The sequence below is a fragment of the Cyprinus carpio genome, chromosome A12 (assembly GCF_018340385.1).
Source record: "Cyprinus carpio isolate SPL01 chromosome A12, ASM1834038v1, whole genome shotgun sequence".
NCBI classification, from domain to species: Eukaryota; Metazoa; Chordata; class Actinopteri; order Cypriniformes; family Cyprinidae; genus Cyprinus; species Cyprinus carpio.
In genome coordinates this window covers 10,699,056-10,716,410 of record NC_056583.1, presented here as the reverse complement: position 1 = coordinate 10,716,410, position 17,355 = coordinate 10,699,056, and the positions used below count along the sequence as shown (strand labels likewise).

The following is a 17,355-nucleotide window of genomic DNA, read 5'->3' as shown; positions in this document are numbered from 1 at the left end:
TTTTCTCAGAATTGCAAGTCTTTATCTCTGTAAGCTGAAAAAGTCTGAATTTTGAGGTATAAACTTATTGTGAGATAAAAAGTCATAATTACCCTTTTACATTTTTTCCCCCATGGCTGAAACAAGTTTCTATAGAATCAGTCTGAAACACTGTTCTGTAAAATATGTAACAGTATTAGCAGCAAAAAAAAGTTCTATCTTTATATTTCTAATGAAAGACGATATAAACAAACCGGACATTACAAATGAAACATTCCCGAGTCATTTATAGCCTTCTTTAGTAATGGTACACAGATCCCCCCACCCCTCCCTGACAAATGATAGAAGACATCTGCAAGTTTTGTTTAATGGAATGTATGTAAATATCCAACTCAAGTGCTCTTTTTGTGCTTATAAAATATCCTGTTGTATTTTGGAGTGAGAAACTGCTGCAAACAATTCAGTGCTTGAGTGTTGAAAATGTTCGAATGAATTGAACTGAACAAATAGATCAAAAGAGAGATTTGCAAACCGTCTTCGCTAGTCCCGATCCCGAATAGAGAAAACATGACATTATCAGGGAACATTTCAGTTGCATTCAAATCGAAATCAAAGTTAAAGTGAGATTATGTGAATCTGACTTAAACAGAATTTAGTCAGAGGCACATTAAAAAAGCTTTAATTTGACTCATGTCATATTAGATATAACATGCAAAGTATGTGGTATAAAAAACTGTTGTGAAAATTTAGTGCTATGCTAAGCATCATGGACTCAAATGGAAATTAAAACAACATTGGAAAACACAGAAACATTGGAGATATGGACGTATGAAGATATCTAACGTCTTCCGAAAGTGTCTATCCTCAGAGTAAATTTGAAGCTTGTGTTCAAAACTGACTCATCAGTTACACATGCTTCAGTTCTTTATGTGACACTTTAAAATCTTATACAAAAGCCATTGAGTCTGTTCATCAGTCATCTGTCACAAAATATTAGGGATTTGAGGTTAAATGTTGTTTTTGTGGTTTCTGTGTCTGCACTAACCAATACTGGCAAGCTCTATTGCACCAGTTCTCCAGGCTAAACCAGAAAGAGAATGGAAACGATTACAGGTCAGATGGGTAGATGCCTCCATAGCTCCCCACAAACTCTGTTTATTAGCAGCAAATGAAGACAGCCGGGGACCTAAACACTATTGTCAAACTCGTAGTAGTTCAGGAGTGCCAAGATGATGTTTCATAAACCTTCTACTCTCTAGTTCATTAACTTGGGACCATAAACTGTTCAGAGATGCTTTTGGAAAGTGATGTTGTACAGAAGACTACAGAGGGATAAAAACAGATGAGAATCTTATGTTGATGCTATAAAAAGCCAATAATTATTTTGGAAGCTAAAGTTAGTATTTCACCAAGTAAAGTTAGTTATTCACCAAAATTTACCTGATTATTGATTAAATTAAATGCAACTAACTAATTCTAACCCTTGATTGGGGAAAAACTCTTAAATCACTGGGAGTTTCCAGAATGGTTTGGTGTTGTTTTACCTGGTGGTCCATCATAGTCATGCTGTTCACCAGCAAAAACAAAACAAAACAAAAAAAACTACAAACTATGGGATCACCAGCACACTACAAATGCTTCAAGTTTTCAAAATCCGCCCTCTGGCAATTTAAAGGTGCTCAGAGATAAAGTTGGTGTAAGCTGAGTAGAGGAAGTGTTTATCAGGATTTAATGCTTGGATATTGACCCTGTGAACTAGGATGTCCAGGTGAGGGGAATCCCAGGAGTTAATCACAGCTGATGGCAGATTCCTTTCAAACACTGTATTGTATATTATAAAGATGCATGGACAGGGCTTTTGCATTGCAAATTCACATAGACTGTGCATTGTGAATTGTGTGCAATGTATAAAACTGAACAGTCACTACAAAAGCCTTAGGTACACAAGGCATGTGACCCATGTCTCTGATTGACTGGATCTCAAATCTCATATTCCCTTTCATAAAATGTTCTTTATAATGTAATACTTTGTAATATTAGTTAAGTGTAAGGTGGTATTGTTAAATCATCATTAGATATATTATTAAAGCAGGAAAATGTATAAATGTATTATGTATATTTCGGCATGCAAAAAAAATGCTAATAAACACCGTGATTTTGTTTGGACCATACAAAAATAAAATAGATCTTTATGGCTTCATCCTTTTGATATTCAAAGCTCGTACCTGCCAGGGAATTCTTTTGAGCAATATCTGCTTTATGCTCTTGCTCCTTTCATCTTCATCATCAGATCAATCATGACAGCATGAGCCTGTGAGCAAGATCCCAGCTCGTCTATTTCCTCAGGAATTATGGATCCTTTGGATGGACTGAGTAATCCTGCATACACCATGTGGTTGTTATAATTATCCCTTCAATGACTGCCATTTAAGAAAAAATAGATAACAGAAATACATAGGCCTATCCATCCTTAAAAGTTGTTTTTTTTTTTCTATATATATATATATATATATATATATATATATATATATATATATATATATATATATAAAACACTCTAATAAGTATGCTATATATAGTATTATTGTGATATACAGACATGCTGCTGTGAGCATGTAAGATGGTGCTGTAGCATGAATAGGCATGCATAAATCTCTTAGCAGATCTAGACAGGTGGAGCTGGGGGAGGTGGCGGGTTTCAGAGGAACTCTGATAGCATGCTGCAGGACCTGATTACATTGAACACTGAGCCAGACTATTTAAATATTGAGCAAGCAATCTCATTGGCTGCTAGTCAGCTTGTGCCATGAAGTAAATTATGTGATTGCGCAGGTTGTTTGTGAAGAACCTATCAGCCTGTGCCATGTAGAGTTACATGATTGAACTAGATATTCATATGGCAGAAATAGTAAGATGCTAGTATGTGTCTCTAAAATCAGCATATTCTTTTACGTTGTTTGGAATTATTTTCACTGACAAAGCAAAAACAGACAAATTAATAGCCAATATTGTGAAATGTAAGTTGCTAAATATTAACTTAACTGTTGTATAAAATAAATATTTCACTCACAATGTCTAAATATCAATTTTGCGACTTCATGCCTACAGCTGATTCACTGATACTTTCAAACTGTTTTCTCAATTATGTGACATCTTAAATTGTATTATAATTAGTTTAGAGAGCAGACCACTCTATGAACCCTGTTTTCACACACTCCAGTATTTCCTGTCTACAGCTTCATAACACTGTTGCTCACCTACTGTACTGTACATGCTATGACCACTTCAAAGGTTTGCCTGCAGAGGCCCAGAGAAGGAAGTGCAGCTGGCAGCTGTTCACAGGAGCACTGGAAGGTTTGCTTCTGCTATCTTGTGTTCCCCTTTGGCCTTCTAGTTTATGGGGGCCAGAAGGGAGTACCAGTTCTTCACCTGATGACATGTCCAAACTCCCTCCGAGAACCTGACTGTGAGATCTACTTGTTTCCAACAACGTAGCTATATGACTTTGTATAATAGTATAATATAAAAAGAAACCCCAAATTGGTTCCTGTTAGTAACATGTGATTCACTCAATTATTCCATTACTCATTTGCAACTGAAAGCAAAAGTAGGAGGATCTCCTGTAAATCACTGACCATTAACAGACATGAACAGCCAGAAACAAGAGCTCTTTCTCTTTACTCCGAATTGAGAGAGACAGGGTGCAGCTGATGTTATTATCTAAACAGTAGTGCAGACAGTAAATCCACTGCTTGTCTTTAACTATACATTGACATATAGTTCAGGGGAGATGTTCCAGATCCCTGGTGACTTACACAATTTATTGCTGAGGTCGTTCGTCATCATTTTAGACAGTCTGGAGCATGAGGATAAGAGTATGTGTATGTGGTCACAAAATACAGTCTAACCTGAATTGAAGCGATGCATCACACTTTAGCTAACAAATCATCATCTGCATATATGTCTATTATGCTATTACTATCAGACTCTAAAAAGGATAAGTATAATAGAATAAATTTTTAAGAATTACAGTAACAGCAATTCAGTGCATGTATGGACTCTCTTTGTTCTTGCCAGCCCGGAGGGCTTAATTTAACCACTGTTTTCACTTGTGCCTCAAAAGTTGTCAGTTAAACTTTTTCTCATTGAAAAGGTGCTGTTTTTTTCCTTCCTTCCAGCTTCTAACTTGCCATGTTGACTCTCCAGTACGTGCAGGAAATCCAAAAGCCTCCTCCCTTTTGTGTAGCTAAGAGCAAATGGCTTTTCATTGAACATTGAACTTTTTAAATGCAAAGATCAAGTGTAACTGTGAAAAAGAAAACTCCACAGTCAGTTTTTTTTATTTGATACTGTATTTGATTCATGATTTAATATAAAAATAAATTAGTAATATATATATATATACAGTACAGGTCAAAAGTTTGGAAACATTACTATTTTTAATGTTTTTGAAAGAAGTTTTTTCTGCTCATCAAGCCTGCATTTATTTGATCAAAAATACAGAAAAAAATTTAATATTGTGATATATTATTACAATTTAAAATAATTGTTTTTTAAATTTATTATACTTTAAATTATCATTTATTTCTGTGATGCAAAGCTGAATTTTTAGGATCATTATCACATGATCCTTCAGAAATCATTCTAATATGATGATTCATTATCAAAGTTGGAAACATTTCTGCTGCTTAATATTTTTTCAGAACATGTGATTTTTTTTAGGATACTTTGATGAATAAAAAGAAAAAAAAAAAGAAGAAGAAGCTATGTTTTTAAAATATAAATATTTTGTAATAACAATATACACTACTGGTCAGTAATTTGGGGTCAGTAATTTTTTTTTTTCATTCTTTTTTTTTTTTAAATAAAATCAATACTTTTATTCAGCAAGGATGTGTTAAATTGATAAAAAGTGATAGTAAAGAAAATATATTATTAGAATATATATTATTAGAATTTTTTTTTTTAATTTTGAATAAATGCAGTTCTTTTTAACCTTTTATTCATCGAATATATTAGACAGCAGAACTGTTTCCAACACTCATATTAAATCAGAATATTAGAATGATTTCTAAATGATCATGTGATAGACTGGATGTTACATGTGACACTGAAGGCTGGAGTAATGATGCTGAAAATATATATATATTTTTTTAAGTATATTCAAATAGAAAACTATTATTTTAAGTTGTAATAATATTTCTCAATATTACTGTTTTTTCTGTATTTTTGATCAAATAAATGCAGGCTTGATGAGCAGAAGAGACTTCTTTCAAAAACATTAAAAATAGTAATGTTTCCAAACTTTTGACCTGTACTGTATATATGCTGACTTAGTGCTCAAGAACATTACTCATTACACAGTTTAAAAGAGTTGCTTAATGTTTTTATGGAAACGGTGATACTTTTTCCCGATACTTTTGTGAATGTAAACTTCAACATTTATTGTTATTGTTATTTATCCAAATATTTTGTAAGATCATAAATATTTTTATTGTTACGTTTTATCAGTTTGATGCTTCCTTGCTGACTAAAAGTATTAATCTGTTTAAAAAAAAACTGAAAGGTAGTGTGTATGTAGTATACATGTTTATAAATTTGTATAGGATCATTTTTTGCATATGATCAGTTTTCTGCACACTTCTGCTCATGTTCTTCACATATCAGCAAGACGCATGCTTCTCATAGATAAGCTTACATATATCCTCCACCAAGCTCCAAACCACAATGGCTGTCTGTGGCACTGTTTAAACACTTGAGACTTTTTTGTCCTGGGAAGGAGGATTAACTGTCATGGAATGATAAATGTTTAAAGGCCCTCATGGGGGCATTCACAGGATGGGGAGACATGACATGGCCTAAGAGGTGAGCGCATAGATAGTCATGTTGAAAGATGTGCACATGATTTATGGCTTCTGCTTGGCAAGATTTCAAAGTACCACTCAAATATTTTGTTTCATGTGCAGAACAATCAAGATTAAATGAGTTATTGATGTTTCGCAGTACTTTCCTCTCACCTTTCACCATTATTACAGCCCTCATAAGAACTCAAAGGCTTCCTAAATACGCTAATCTAATGTAAACTGCAGTTATAATCTAATAGTGTGCCATCCAGTCACAATATAACACGTCTGAGTATTTGGCAGGCTGAGACTAGACAGTGTGGGTGGCATGTGTGATCCATCAGTGAGTGCTCAAGCAAACAATACATCAATAGGATTAAAGAAGAGGAAAATAATTAATATGTAATCCTGTTTGCTGTATTTTGTGTCTTTTAAAAAGATGACAGGAATTTCCGTCTTTGGCAAACCACTGGCTTCTTTATTTAGCTAAATTGACACTTATTCAAAATTAATTTTCTTCACCTGGCATGCAAAATGCTTCAATATATGCTTTTGATATGCATATTGTATTCATTGCAATTATTTGGAAAGCAGAGCTTTTAATAAATGGATGGGTACATATATATACGTCATACAAATGCAATTTTTCCTAAGGCCTACCCTTAAAAGTATGTTTGTCGTTTTATTACGATAGATTTGCTTTTGGTGCGCTGTTGCCACCTAGTGGACAGCAAGCTCAACAACTGTTTTAAACAATTGGTAGGGAGGGATTTTAATTGAAGAACCTAAATTTGTTACAAATCAAACAATTGCACAACCATTCAAAATTTTAGGGCTGGTAAGATTGCTCAAGAAACATTTTTTTCTTGCTGATAATTCTTGATGGTCAATAGAAAGTAAAAAATAAAGCTTTTATTTGAAAAATAAATTATTTTATAATGTAGTAAATGTCTTTATTGACACTTCTGATCAATTTAATGCATCCTTGATAAATAAAAGTATTAATGTCTTTTTTTTTAATCTACTGACTGTATGTGACACGACATAAAAACAGTTGCTACATTGTATATAAAATAAAAATAAGAAGAAATTATACACTCTTAAAATATTAGTTTTAATCCATATTTTTCAAGATGATTACACTTTTATTTGAGAAAGTCTTTTAAGGAGACAAGGTTATCCAGGAGACAGTGTTTTCAGATCCTGCAGAGCTGTTTTTTAAATTTGAGTTTTCTGTTTTTCTGTCAACCTCATCATTTCCCACTAATGATTTTTTCATAAACATCCCTTGTTGTTCTGCTACTCTTCTTGGGGATGTATTACAGGTGATATTTTCTCTTCTTTTTACAGGTGAATATTTAAATCAAAAAGAAACCTTGTCATATTAAAATATTAATAAATCCATTTTCTTGTCATGACTTATTCAAACTTTCATAATAAAGCAAATAAAGTACAAACAAAGTACAAAAAAAGTGATACAAACTTTTATATTTGTTTTAAAGTGATCAGACCCTTTTGTCAATTTGTGTTTATTTGACAAAATGCTTTACATAATTATATATAACAGTAATAATGATATGTCACTTGAGGTTGTGAGGATGGAGCTGTTTCCAGATTGAAACAAACACAAAATTGAACAAAACATAAAAATTTGAACACATGAAGGGTTGGGAGCAACGATCAACACATAATAAATGATTATAAAAAACAACAAAACATACACATATAATCATTAGAAGAAAACAGAATATTGCATGAAGCTTTAACTCTACATCAGCTTAACAAAAATACCCACATACAGAGAACAAAGAACAGACCTGAGCACAGTCATGCACTACCTGCCATACTGCACATTTCACTAAACGCAAAAGGATGTGGATTCTGTTAAAGAGGTAGTCCTTCAGTTTAGCTGAGTCATGGGTAGTTCATGCTGCCAGGGTTTGTTCCCAGCAGGAGGGCAGGGCAGGAGTGAGGCGGGTGATTAAGCTGCTCTTCAGCTTCCACCCACTTTCAGCCCCCAGCTTGAGCCACTGATATGAACAGCCATGAGGGTTTATCACACCCAATGCCTTGACCCCTCCCTATCACAGAAGTGCATGCTCATAGCCATTAAAGATGAGAGTCAATGTCATTTAATATCATAAATGTGTATGCACTCCAGTTTTACATTGCCATTTTTTTCTTTTTGCATTTGAACCACATTTGGCATTATGTGTGGTAAAATCACTACAGAGAAAGCAAATGTTGCTACATGTTTATATTCTTTTGAAAACCGTTTACTGTATATTTAATATGAACAGTCTGTTTGTGATAAAAAAAAAAACAGTAAATTGCGGTCAATACAACTCTAACACTAATTATCCAATAGAGAGACATTTTCATAATCGTCTGTGTTGATATCAACACACATCTTATAGAGGGAAAGATGCCAACCTTAAGAACAATGGGGATTTTCCTTTAAACTGAAACATGTTTAGATATAAGCTGATGATGCATCACCTAATGTGTAATTATAGGAAATAAATATAAAAATAAATAGTTGTTATAGCACATATTGAGGCCCCCTTGAATAAACTTTTACAGAATGTATGAATGCCTTTTGACACAATTCTTTTATTTATTTATATTTGTTTTAGTGTGTGTTTGGGTGCGTTTGTGTGTGTGTGTGTGTGTGTGTGTTGTTAATGTAAAATACTAAATCAACTATTATATTAAACATTGTATTTTACAACTTAGTTGAATAATAAATTAACTTCTACTAATGACAGACAAAGCAGAATCCCAGTAAAATAGATTCTTCTGAAAGGTAAAATTATGATTTATATACAGGCATATAAATATTTGCATATGTAACTGCACATATTTTAATTTAAACAAAGATATTTCATAATAACAACACTCAATTAACCTATAGGTTTTAATTAAAAGCGAAGATGTCAAAATGTAGGCTACATTTAATTTATGGAAATATAAACGAATAAGCCCAACACTGATGTAACATAGGCTAGTGCAATGTCATAGATCATTATTTTCCAGAGACATAAAATTAGATCAGTTATTCTCAAAGTGCTTCGACTGACTAAATCTCAGACATGTTGATATTTAGATGCAATGGTAAAATTAAAAATAGCGTAACCATTCACCACAAGCACTGCGATGAGATTTTATGACTAGGCTACTTATTGCGCTATCGCTACCTGTTGCGAAATACATCACTGAACTCACTCAAGACTCGGAATCCCGTCATGATAACATAGGCTCTTCTAACATGACGCAGAGAACACTTAACAGTGCGCAGTTTGAACTCACACGTGATTACCTCCAGCTTGCCGATGAGTTGAAGACAGCGACCGTCGGGAACAACATTTCTGTGAACTGCTCCCTTCTATTTTTGCAATTTTTTAAAGTCGAGATGTGATCGACATTGCACTGGGAAAACTCAATTTATATTTATTCACTTGTGTTTAGATAGTATTAATAGGCTATATTTTACTTGTGCCACGCCGTCTTATAATGCTCTCGAACACCGAAAAAGAGTTGATTGTACAGATATGGGACAAAATGATTCCAGTGGCAGAAGATATCGGATCTGAGGCTCTTTTAAGGTATGCTGTCCTAGACTGAACAAATATTGGCTAACAGACCTAACCGACGTTTCTATAACATGTTGCATTTCTATGAAATTTTACTAAACTTGGTCTGACTTACTTTTTGGTGGATCCTTGATAGTTCGCCGCTCAGTTTTCTGAATATCAAAAGTCTTTAGAATGATTGATGGTCTTGTCGTATTTGGCAGTTTCCCATGAGTGATGACGCAAGCAACACAGAGGGAGGAAATACCTAGGGTCTCGTGCCGTCTGTGTTTCGCTGACCTTGTTTTTCTCCCTTGTTACAGGATGTTCACAACGTTCCCCAAAACAAAGACATACTTCTCTCATCTAGATATCAGCCCCCGTTCAGACCATTTGCGCTGCCACGGGAAGAAAATCGTCCAGGCTTTAGCCGAAGGTGCGAGGAACATAAGCACACTTACTACAACGTTGGCACCGCTGAGCAGGTTCCATGCCTATCAGCTGCGAATACATCCTACAAACTTCAAGGTGTTCATGTAAAGTCTGTCTGTCCACTTAACTGATGAAGTACAAATATGATGTGATATTTTTGCTTTTGCTCACTAACGTCAACTTCTCACACTTTTTCCAGCTTCTCAATCATTGCATCCTTGTGACGTTAGCCTGCTATATGGGTGAAAACTTCACACCAGTTGCACACGCGGCGATAGAAAGTATCTTTCGGCATTCTCAGCGGTTTTAGCCGAGAAGTTCCGATGAAGACCCTTCCGAAAGAGCATGGGATGGTTCTGATCATTCTGTCTTTAATAAATAAATAATACATGTTTTACCAAAGTATGTGTTTCTTTGTTATTTCTGCAATGCCATGGAATAATCAATAAAATAAAATAAAAAATCCCTCATTGTACTCTTCTCTGTTAGCGCCCTCTGTGGGATTGTTACACTTCCAATACTTTTCTTGTTTTCATATAGGCCTACAGTACATTAGCTTAGTCGTTTTTACGGTGATGCTGACATTGTCAGTGTTTTGCCTTCCTGATACAAAGTCATCCTCATTAGGTACTTGATGCAAAAGGAAAGAAATCAACCAATGACGACAGTGTTGCACTTGATCAAACATGTTTGATGTGGGTGTGTTGCTATCCAGACTTAAGTGCTGAAATCTTGGCTGAAGTCCAAAGGAAATGTGACGCTCTCCGTTGTGCTGAACGGATTTAAACAGCAGACCTGTCATTACCTGTGGATCACATTGATACCCTTATAGTATATTAAATGAAATAGGTAGGATTTCTGTAATAATAAACTGAATGTTTTAAATGCACAATAACCAGATTTATATATTTATCATAAATAAATCTAATTTGTTTCAATCTTATACATTAAAACTAAATTTTGCTCGTTCCAGTCGCGTAATTAACCACATTTCAAGCAACGCTGCTAAGCAATTTAAACGCATTTTTAAAATAAGATTCTAAAAATATGATTATATAAATAGAATCTAATAAACGCAAATTTTTGAGTGCAGAAATCTTTCTTACCGGTTTCATTCGACTGACTAATAGGCTATGCATCACTTTACTAGTTTGTGTTAAAACTGTGTAATACAAACAGATGGAAATATGGAATTCAAAAACATAAATCTTAAATTTAAACCTAAATACTTTCAAATGTATTTTTGAGTGTTTACAATAAAGTATTTTGGATCTTGGGAATTTTGGACGTTAAGTTTGCATCAGTTATATTTCTTTTAAAGTTTTGTAAGGCGTGAGAAGAGGGAGGGGCAGGAAGTGGAAATCATATCAGAATGATATGGCCTCTGGCCTTTGTGACCCAAAACTACATGCAACATTCTTGTAAGTTAGTAAAATTGTGAATATTAGGACTTCTACTTATATAATATTTAATTCTAAATGTAGAGATGACTCAGTAGACGAAATTGTATCAATCATTTATTCTTTCACTAATGCATTATACAGTCAAGTACAAGATAATTTTCTCATTCAGTCAATGGTACTGCCTTCTTAGGGCTGACACAACAACAGACAGGAACTTCTGCCACGCAGCTTGGATGTCTGGGGTGAACTCAGTCCTCAAGCGTGTAGCGATCAACACGGTCAGACAGTCACCTAAGAGCTGGAAGAGAAGCTGAGAAAAGTAAAGCACAGCTCCAACATTATAAGCAGCATGATAGCCACTGCTCAGAGACACCCACCTGGAAATTGCCTGGGTTGACTTGCAGTTTCTCTGAGTGATGCTCACTAAGGGAAGTGTAGGTGTTTTTGATATCATCCATGTTTTTGAGAGCTTTCTTCAGTCCTTGGAGCACTACAGTCCCGTGTGCTGCGACCTTTTGGTTAGCCATGATTGTCTCAGTGTTATATGGTTTCCAAATCCACCAAAGTGTTGCCGAATCCAGGGGAAGACAACCAAGCATCTTGAGACCAGACAATCAATACAGGAATATTAAAGGCCTTAATTCTAACAGGCTAATGGTTAATTACAAACACATCCTTTGAAGAAATACATACAATGAAAAATATCGAACAAAGCAGGCCAGAAATAAAATTACCTCACCAAGCTCTCACAGCCCACCGACTCGAGTCGAGTTTTGCAGATACAAACTATTGCAGCTCGCTCAACAGTTGTCTACTAAACCATTGTGACTTGTGGCTTTACAGCTGGACATTGGTTTAAATAGGTCTTCTTGGTTCTTTACTGAAGTTTCTTTCTTATTTATTTAAGCCATAGATAGTGAGTTCATTGCTAGGTTGCAAATTAAGGGTCAAGTCAAGTCAAATCATCTTTATTTATATAGCGCTTTTAACAAAAAAGATTGCGTCAAAGCAACTGAACAACATTAATTAGGAAAACAGTGTGTCAATAATGCAAAATGACAGTTAAAGGCAGTTCATCATTGAATTCAGTGATGTCTTCATGCAGCTCAGTTCAGTTTAAATGGTATCTGTGCAATAATTTGCAATCAAGTCAACAATATCGCTGTAAATGAAGTGTCCCCAACTAAGCAAGCCAGAGGCGACAGCGGCAAGGAACCAAAACCATCAGTGAGAGAATGGAGAAAAAAAACCTTGGGAGAAACCAGTCTCAGTTGGGGGGCCAGTTCTCCTCTGACCAGACGAAACCAGCAGTTCAATTCCAGGCTGCAGCAAAGTCAGGTTGTGCAGAAGAATCATCTGTTTCCTGTGGTCTTGTCCCGGTGGTTGTCTGAGACAAGGTCTTGTATAAGTAAACATCATATTTGCATATGGATCTCATATATTCATAGCCTACATGTGATCTCATGTGTAAACAATTGCCTTCTCAAGTATTAATTTTATTTCTCAGCTTTTAACTTTAACTGAAATCACAAAACAATTTAAATGTTCAAATCGAAACGAGTGTACTGTATCTCCATCTTCGTGTGAGTTGCATTTCCCATTGGTTTCCAAAAAGCATTATCTTTAGCTTCAGCAAAAATAGCTTCCATTCTGTGAAAATGGGTGTCAACATTTCACCCTAGAAATAATCTCATGTTTTTCCTGAAGTTTTTCAGGTTTCCTATGATCTGCCTTTGGGCATTCCTTATTTGTTGTATAATTGAACTTGACAAAGGCTGATAAAGATCTTCTATTCATCACATAAATTATATTGCTTTGTGTGTGTCCTTTTAATAAATGTTTCATTCATTGTCCACATAACAAAAATGTGGAAACTGGCCTTATCATATCATAAATATCACAACTTTTTTGGACCCCTTGCACAGTATATTTCATTGCATCTCGTCAGTTGAAATCAACGTCTGTTTGGGGGTGGGGTGTCTGTGTCACTGTGGGACTCCCAATAGCTCAGGGTCCCCCAATATATATATATATATATATATATATATATATATATATATATATATATATATATATATATATATATATATATATATATATATATATATATATAAATATATATATATTTGTTGTTGTTGCTTTTTACTATATTTTATCTACACTATTGAAAGTTGCAATGACTATCTTTTTTTTAATTACATGTATTTTTTATATAATTGATGGATTACTTTTCACCAGTTATCATTTTATTTTGTTTATTTGTTTGTTTTGCATTTTACACATGCAAAACAAGAAGCTACTTTGAAGAATGTGGGTAACCAAACAGTTGCTGGTCCCAAATGACTTGAATATGCAAATAAATACATACATACATACATATACATACCATGATGATATCTCAGATCATTATTTAGTTTTGTGCAAACTTCATATAGCTAAAACTGTAAATTCCACTTCTTGTTACAAGTATGGTAGAACCATCACTTCTACCACAAAACAGACTGCTTTGTAAGTAATCTTCCTGATGTATCCCAATTCCTTAGCATATCCAAAACCTCAGAACAACTTGATGATGTAACAGAAACTATGGACTCTCTCTTTTCTAGCATTTTAAATACAGTTGCTCCTTTACGCTTAAGGAAGGTTAAGGAAAACAGTCTGACACCATGGTGTAATGAGCACGCTCGCACCCTAAAGAGAGCAGCCCGGAAAATGGAGCGTAGCTGGAGGAAAACAAAACTAGAAGTATTTCGTATTGCTTGGAGGGAAAGTAACCTATCTTACAGAAAAGCATTAAAAACTGCTAAATCTGGTTACTTTTCGTCTCTTTTAGAAGAAAACAAACATAACCCCAGGTATTTATTCAATACAGTGGCTAAATTAACGAAAAATAAAGCATCAACAAGTGTTGACATTTCTCGACATCACAGCAGTAATGACTTTATGAACTACTTTACTTCTAAAGTCGATACTATTAGAGATAAAATTGTAAACCATGCAGCCATCAGCTACAGTATCACATCAGACAGTGCACTATAGATCCCCTGAGGAACAGTTCCACTCATTCTCTACTATAGGAGAGGAAGAATTGTATAAACTTGTTAAATCATCTAAACCAACAACATGTATGTTAGACCCTATTCCATCTAAGCTCCTAAAAGAGGTGCTTCCAGAAGTCATAGATCCTCTTCTGACTATTATTAATTCCTCATTGTTATTAGGGTATGTCCCAAAATCCTTCAAACTGGCTGTTATTAAGCCTCTCATCAAAAAAACCACAACTTTGCCCCAAAGAACTAGTTAATTATAGACCGATCTCGAATCTCCCTTTTCTTTCAAAGATACTAGAAAAGGTAGTATCCTCACAATTATATTCCTTCTTAGAGAAAAATGGCATCTGTGAGGATTTCCAGTCAGGATTTAGACCGTATCATAGTACTGAGACTGCTCTCCTTAGAGTTACAAATGACCTGCTCTTATCATCTGATCGTGGTTGTATCTCTCTATTAGTGCTTTTGGATCTCAGTGCTGCGTTCGACACTATTGACCACACTATTATTTTGCATAGACTAGAACACTTTGTTGGCATTAATGGAAGTGCATTAGCATGGTTTAAATTGTACTTATATGACCGCCATCAATTCGTAGCAGTGAATGAAGAGGTATCATATCGTTCACAAGTGCAGTATGGAGTACCGCAAGGCTCAGTACTAGGGCCGTTACTCTTCACGCTTTACATGTTACCCTTGGGAGATATCATCAGGAAAACACGGTGTTAGCTTTCACTGTTATGCTGATGATACTCAGCTCTATATTTCATCGCGGCCTGGCGAAACATACCAATTTGAAAAACTAACGGAATGCATAGTCGATATAAAAAACTGGATGACGAGTAATTTCTTACTGCTAAATTCTGGAAAAACAGAGGTGTTAATTATAGGTCCTAAAAGCTCTGCATGTAATGACCTAGAACGCTGTCTAAGACTTGATGGCTGCTCTGTCAATTCTTCGTCATCAGTTAGGAACCTAGGTGTGCTATTTGATAGCAACCTTTCATTAGAAAGCCACGTTTCTAGCATTTGTAAAACTGCATTTTTTCATCTCAAAAATATATTTAAATTACGGCCTATGCTCTCAATGTCAAATGCAGAAATGTTAATACATGCATTTATGACCTCAAGGTTAGACTATTGTAATGCTCTATTGGGTGGTTGTTCTGCACGCTTAGTAAACAAACTCCAGTTAGTCCAAAATGCAGCAGCTAGAGTTCTTACTAGAACCAGGAAGTATGATCATATTAGCCCGGTCCTGTCAACACTGCACTGGCTCCCTATCAAACATCGTATAGATTTTAAAATCTTGCTTATTACTTATAAAGCCCTGAATGGTTTAGCACCTCAGTATTTGAACGAGCTCTTGTTACATTATAGTCCTTCACGTCCGCTCCGTTCTCAAAACTCTGGCAATTTGATAATACCTAGAATATCAAAGTCAACTGCGGGCGGCAGATCCTTCTCCTATTTAGCGCCCAAACTCTGGAATAACCTACCTAACATTGTTCGGGAGGCAGACACACTCTTGCAGTTTAAATCTAGATTAAAGACCCATCTCTTTAACCTGGCTTACACATAACATACTAACATACTTTCTAATATCCAAATCCGTTAAAGGATTTTTAGGCTGCATTAATTAGGTAAACCGGAACCGAGAACACTTCTCATAACACCCGATGTACTTGCTACATCGTTAGAAGAATGGCATCTACGCTCATATTAGTCTGTTTCTCTCTTATTCCGAGGTCACCGTAGCCACCAGATCCAGTCTGTATCCAAGTCAGAGGGTCACTGCAGTCACCCGGATCCAGTACGTATCCAGCCCAGATGGTGGATTAGCACCTAGAAAGGACATCTAAAGCCCTGAAAAGGCAGCGGAGACCAGGACTAGAGCCCCAGAGACAGATCCCCTGTAAAGACCTTGTCTCAGACGACCACCGGGACAAGACCACAGGAAACAGATGATTCTTCTGCACAACCTGACTTTGCTGCAGCCTGGAATTGAACTGCTGGTTTCGTCTGGTCAGAGGAGAACTGGCCCCCCAACTGAGTCTGGTTTCTTCCAAAGGTTTTTTTCTCTATTCTTTCACTGATGGAGTTTTGGTTCCTTGCCGCTGTCGCCTCTGGCTTGCTTAGTTGGGGACACTTCATTTACAGCGATATCATTGACTTGATTGCAAATCATTGCACACTTATCATTTAAACTGAACTGAGCTGCATGATGACATCACTGAATTTAATGATGAACTGCCTTTAACTGTCATTTTGTATTATTGACACACTGTTTTCCTAATTAATGTTGTTCAGTTGCTTTGACGCAATCTTTTTTGTTTAAAGCGCTATATAAATAAAGATGACTTGACTTGACATACATACATACATACATACATGAATACTGTACTATGGAAGTCAATGGGGGCCAGAAACTGTTTGGTTACCCACATTCTTCAAACTATTTTATTTTAATAGAAGAAAGAAACATAAACATGTTTGGAAAAACTTGAGGGTGCGTTTATGATTTTTCTGTGAATTATCCCTTTAAGTCTGTAATAATTACACAAACAGCTCAGAAGGGAAAGAGCAAAAGTTGGTAGTGTATCAGAATTAGAATGTATTTTGATTGGCCAAGATTACATCCTTGCGACAGACAGGTGCGGCAGTCATCTGATTTTAACAATAGAGTGCTGCAGGCCAAATAGAGTGTAGAGACCAAAACCAGGAAAAGAGTTTGCATTGAAGCACTTCCAGTTTCATGGCCCTGAAGTCAATGTTTTTTTTTTTGGTTGAAAGTGAGGTCTGTGGTTAACACAAGCTCAAGATATTTTCACATTTTATTCTATGACATAAAGTACATCAGCAACACCCCTTGTAATTTTTTAAGCTTTTACTTGTCTTGCAAAAGGTGGTTGCTAACAACTGACTAGAGGTTGTCAGGGGCATTAAATAACACCACACTAAACATTTTCATTTAACATATCACAACTGCTGGACGTTATAAATAGGGTGATATACTAACTTTCAAGCTATCTTTTTGGCAATTAACATCTGTAACCTGTACAGACTTGAATGGTTC

The 17,355-nt window shown here is 35.4% G+C and overlaps 2 pseudogenes; one reads left to right on the top strand and one right to left on the bottom strand.

The window, feature by feature from the left end:
- The first annotated feature begins 8,921 nt into the window (after positions 1–8,921).
- On the top strand, positions 8,922–10,291 carry LOC109099556 (annotated as a pseudogene).
- A 1,107-nt stretch (positions 10,292–11,398) lies between these two features.
- On the bottom strand, positions 11,399–12,080 carry LOC109099220 (annotated as a pseudogene).
- Between the last annotated feature and the right edge of the window lie 5,275 nt (positions 12,081–17,355).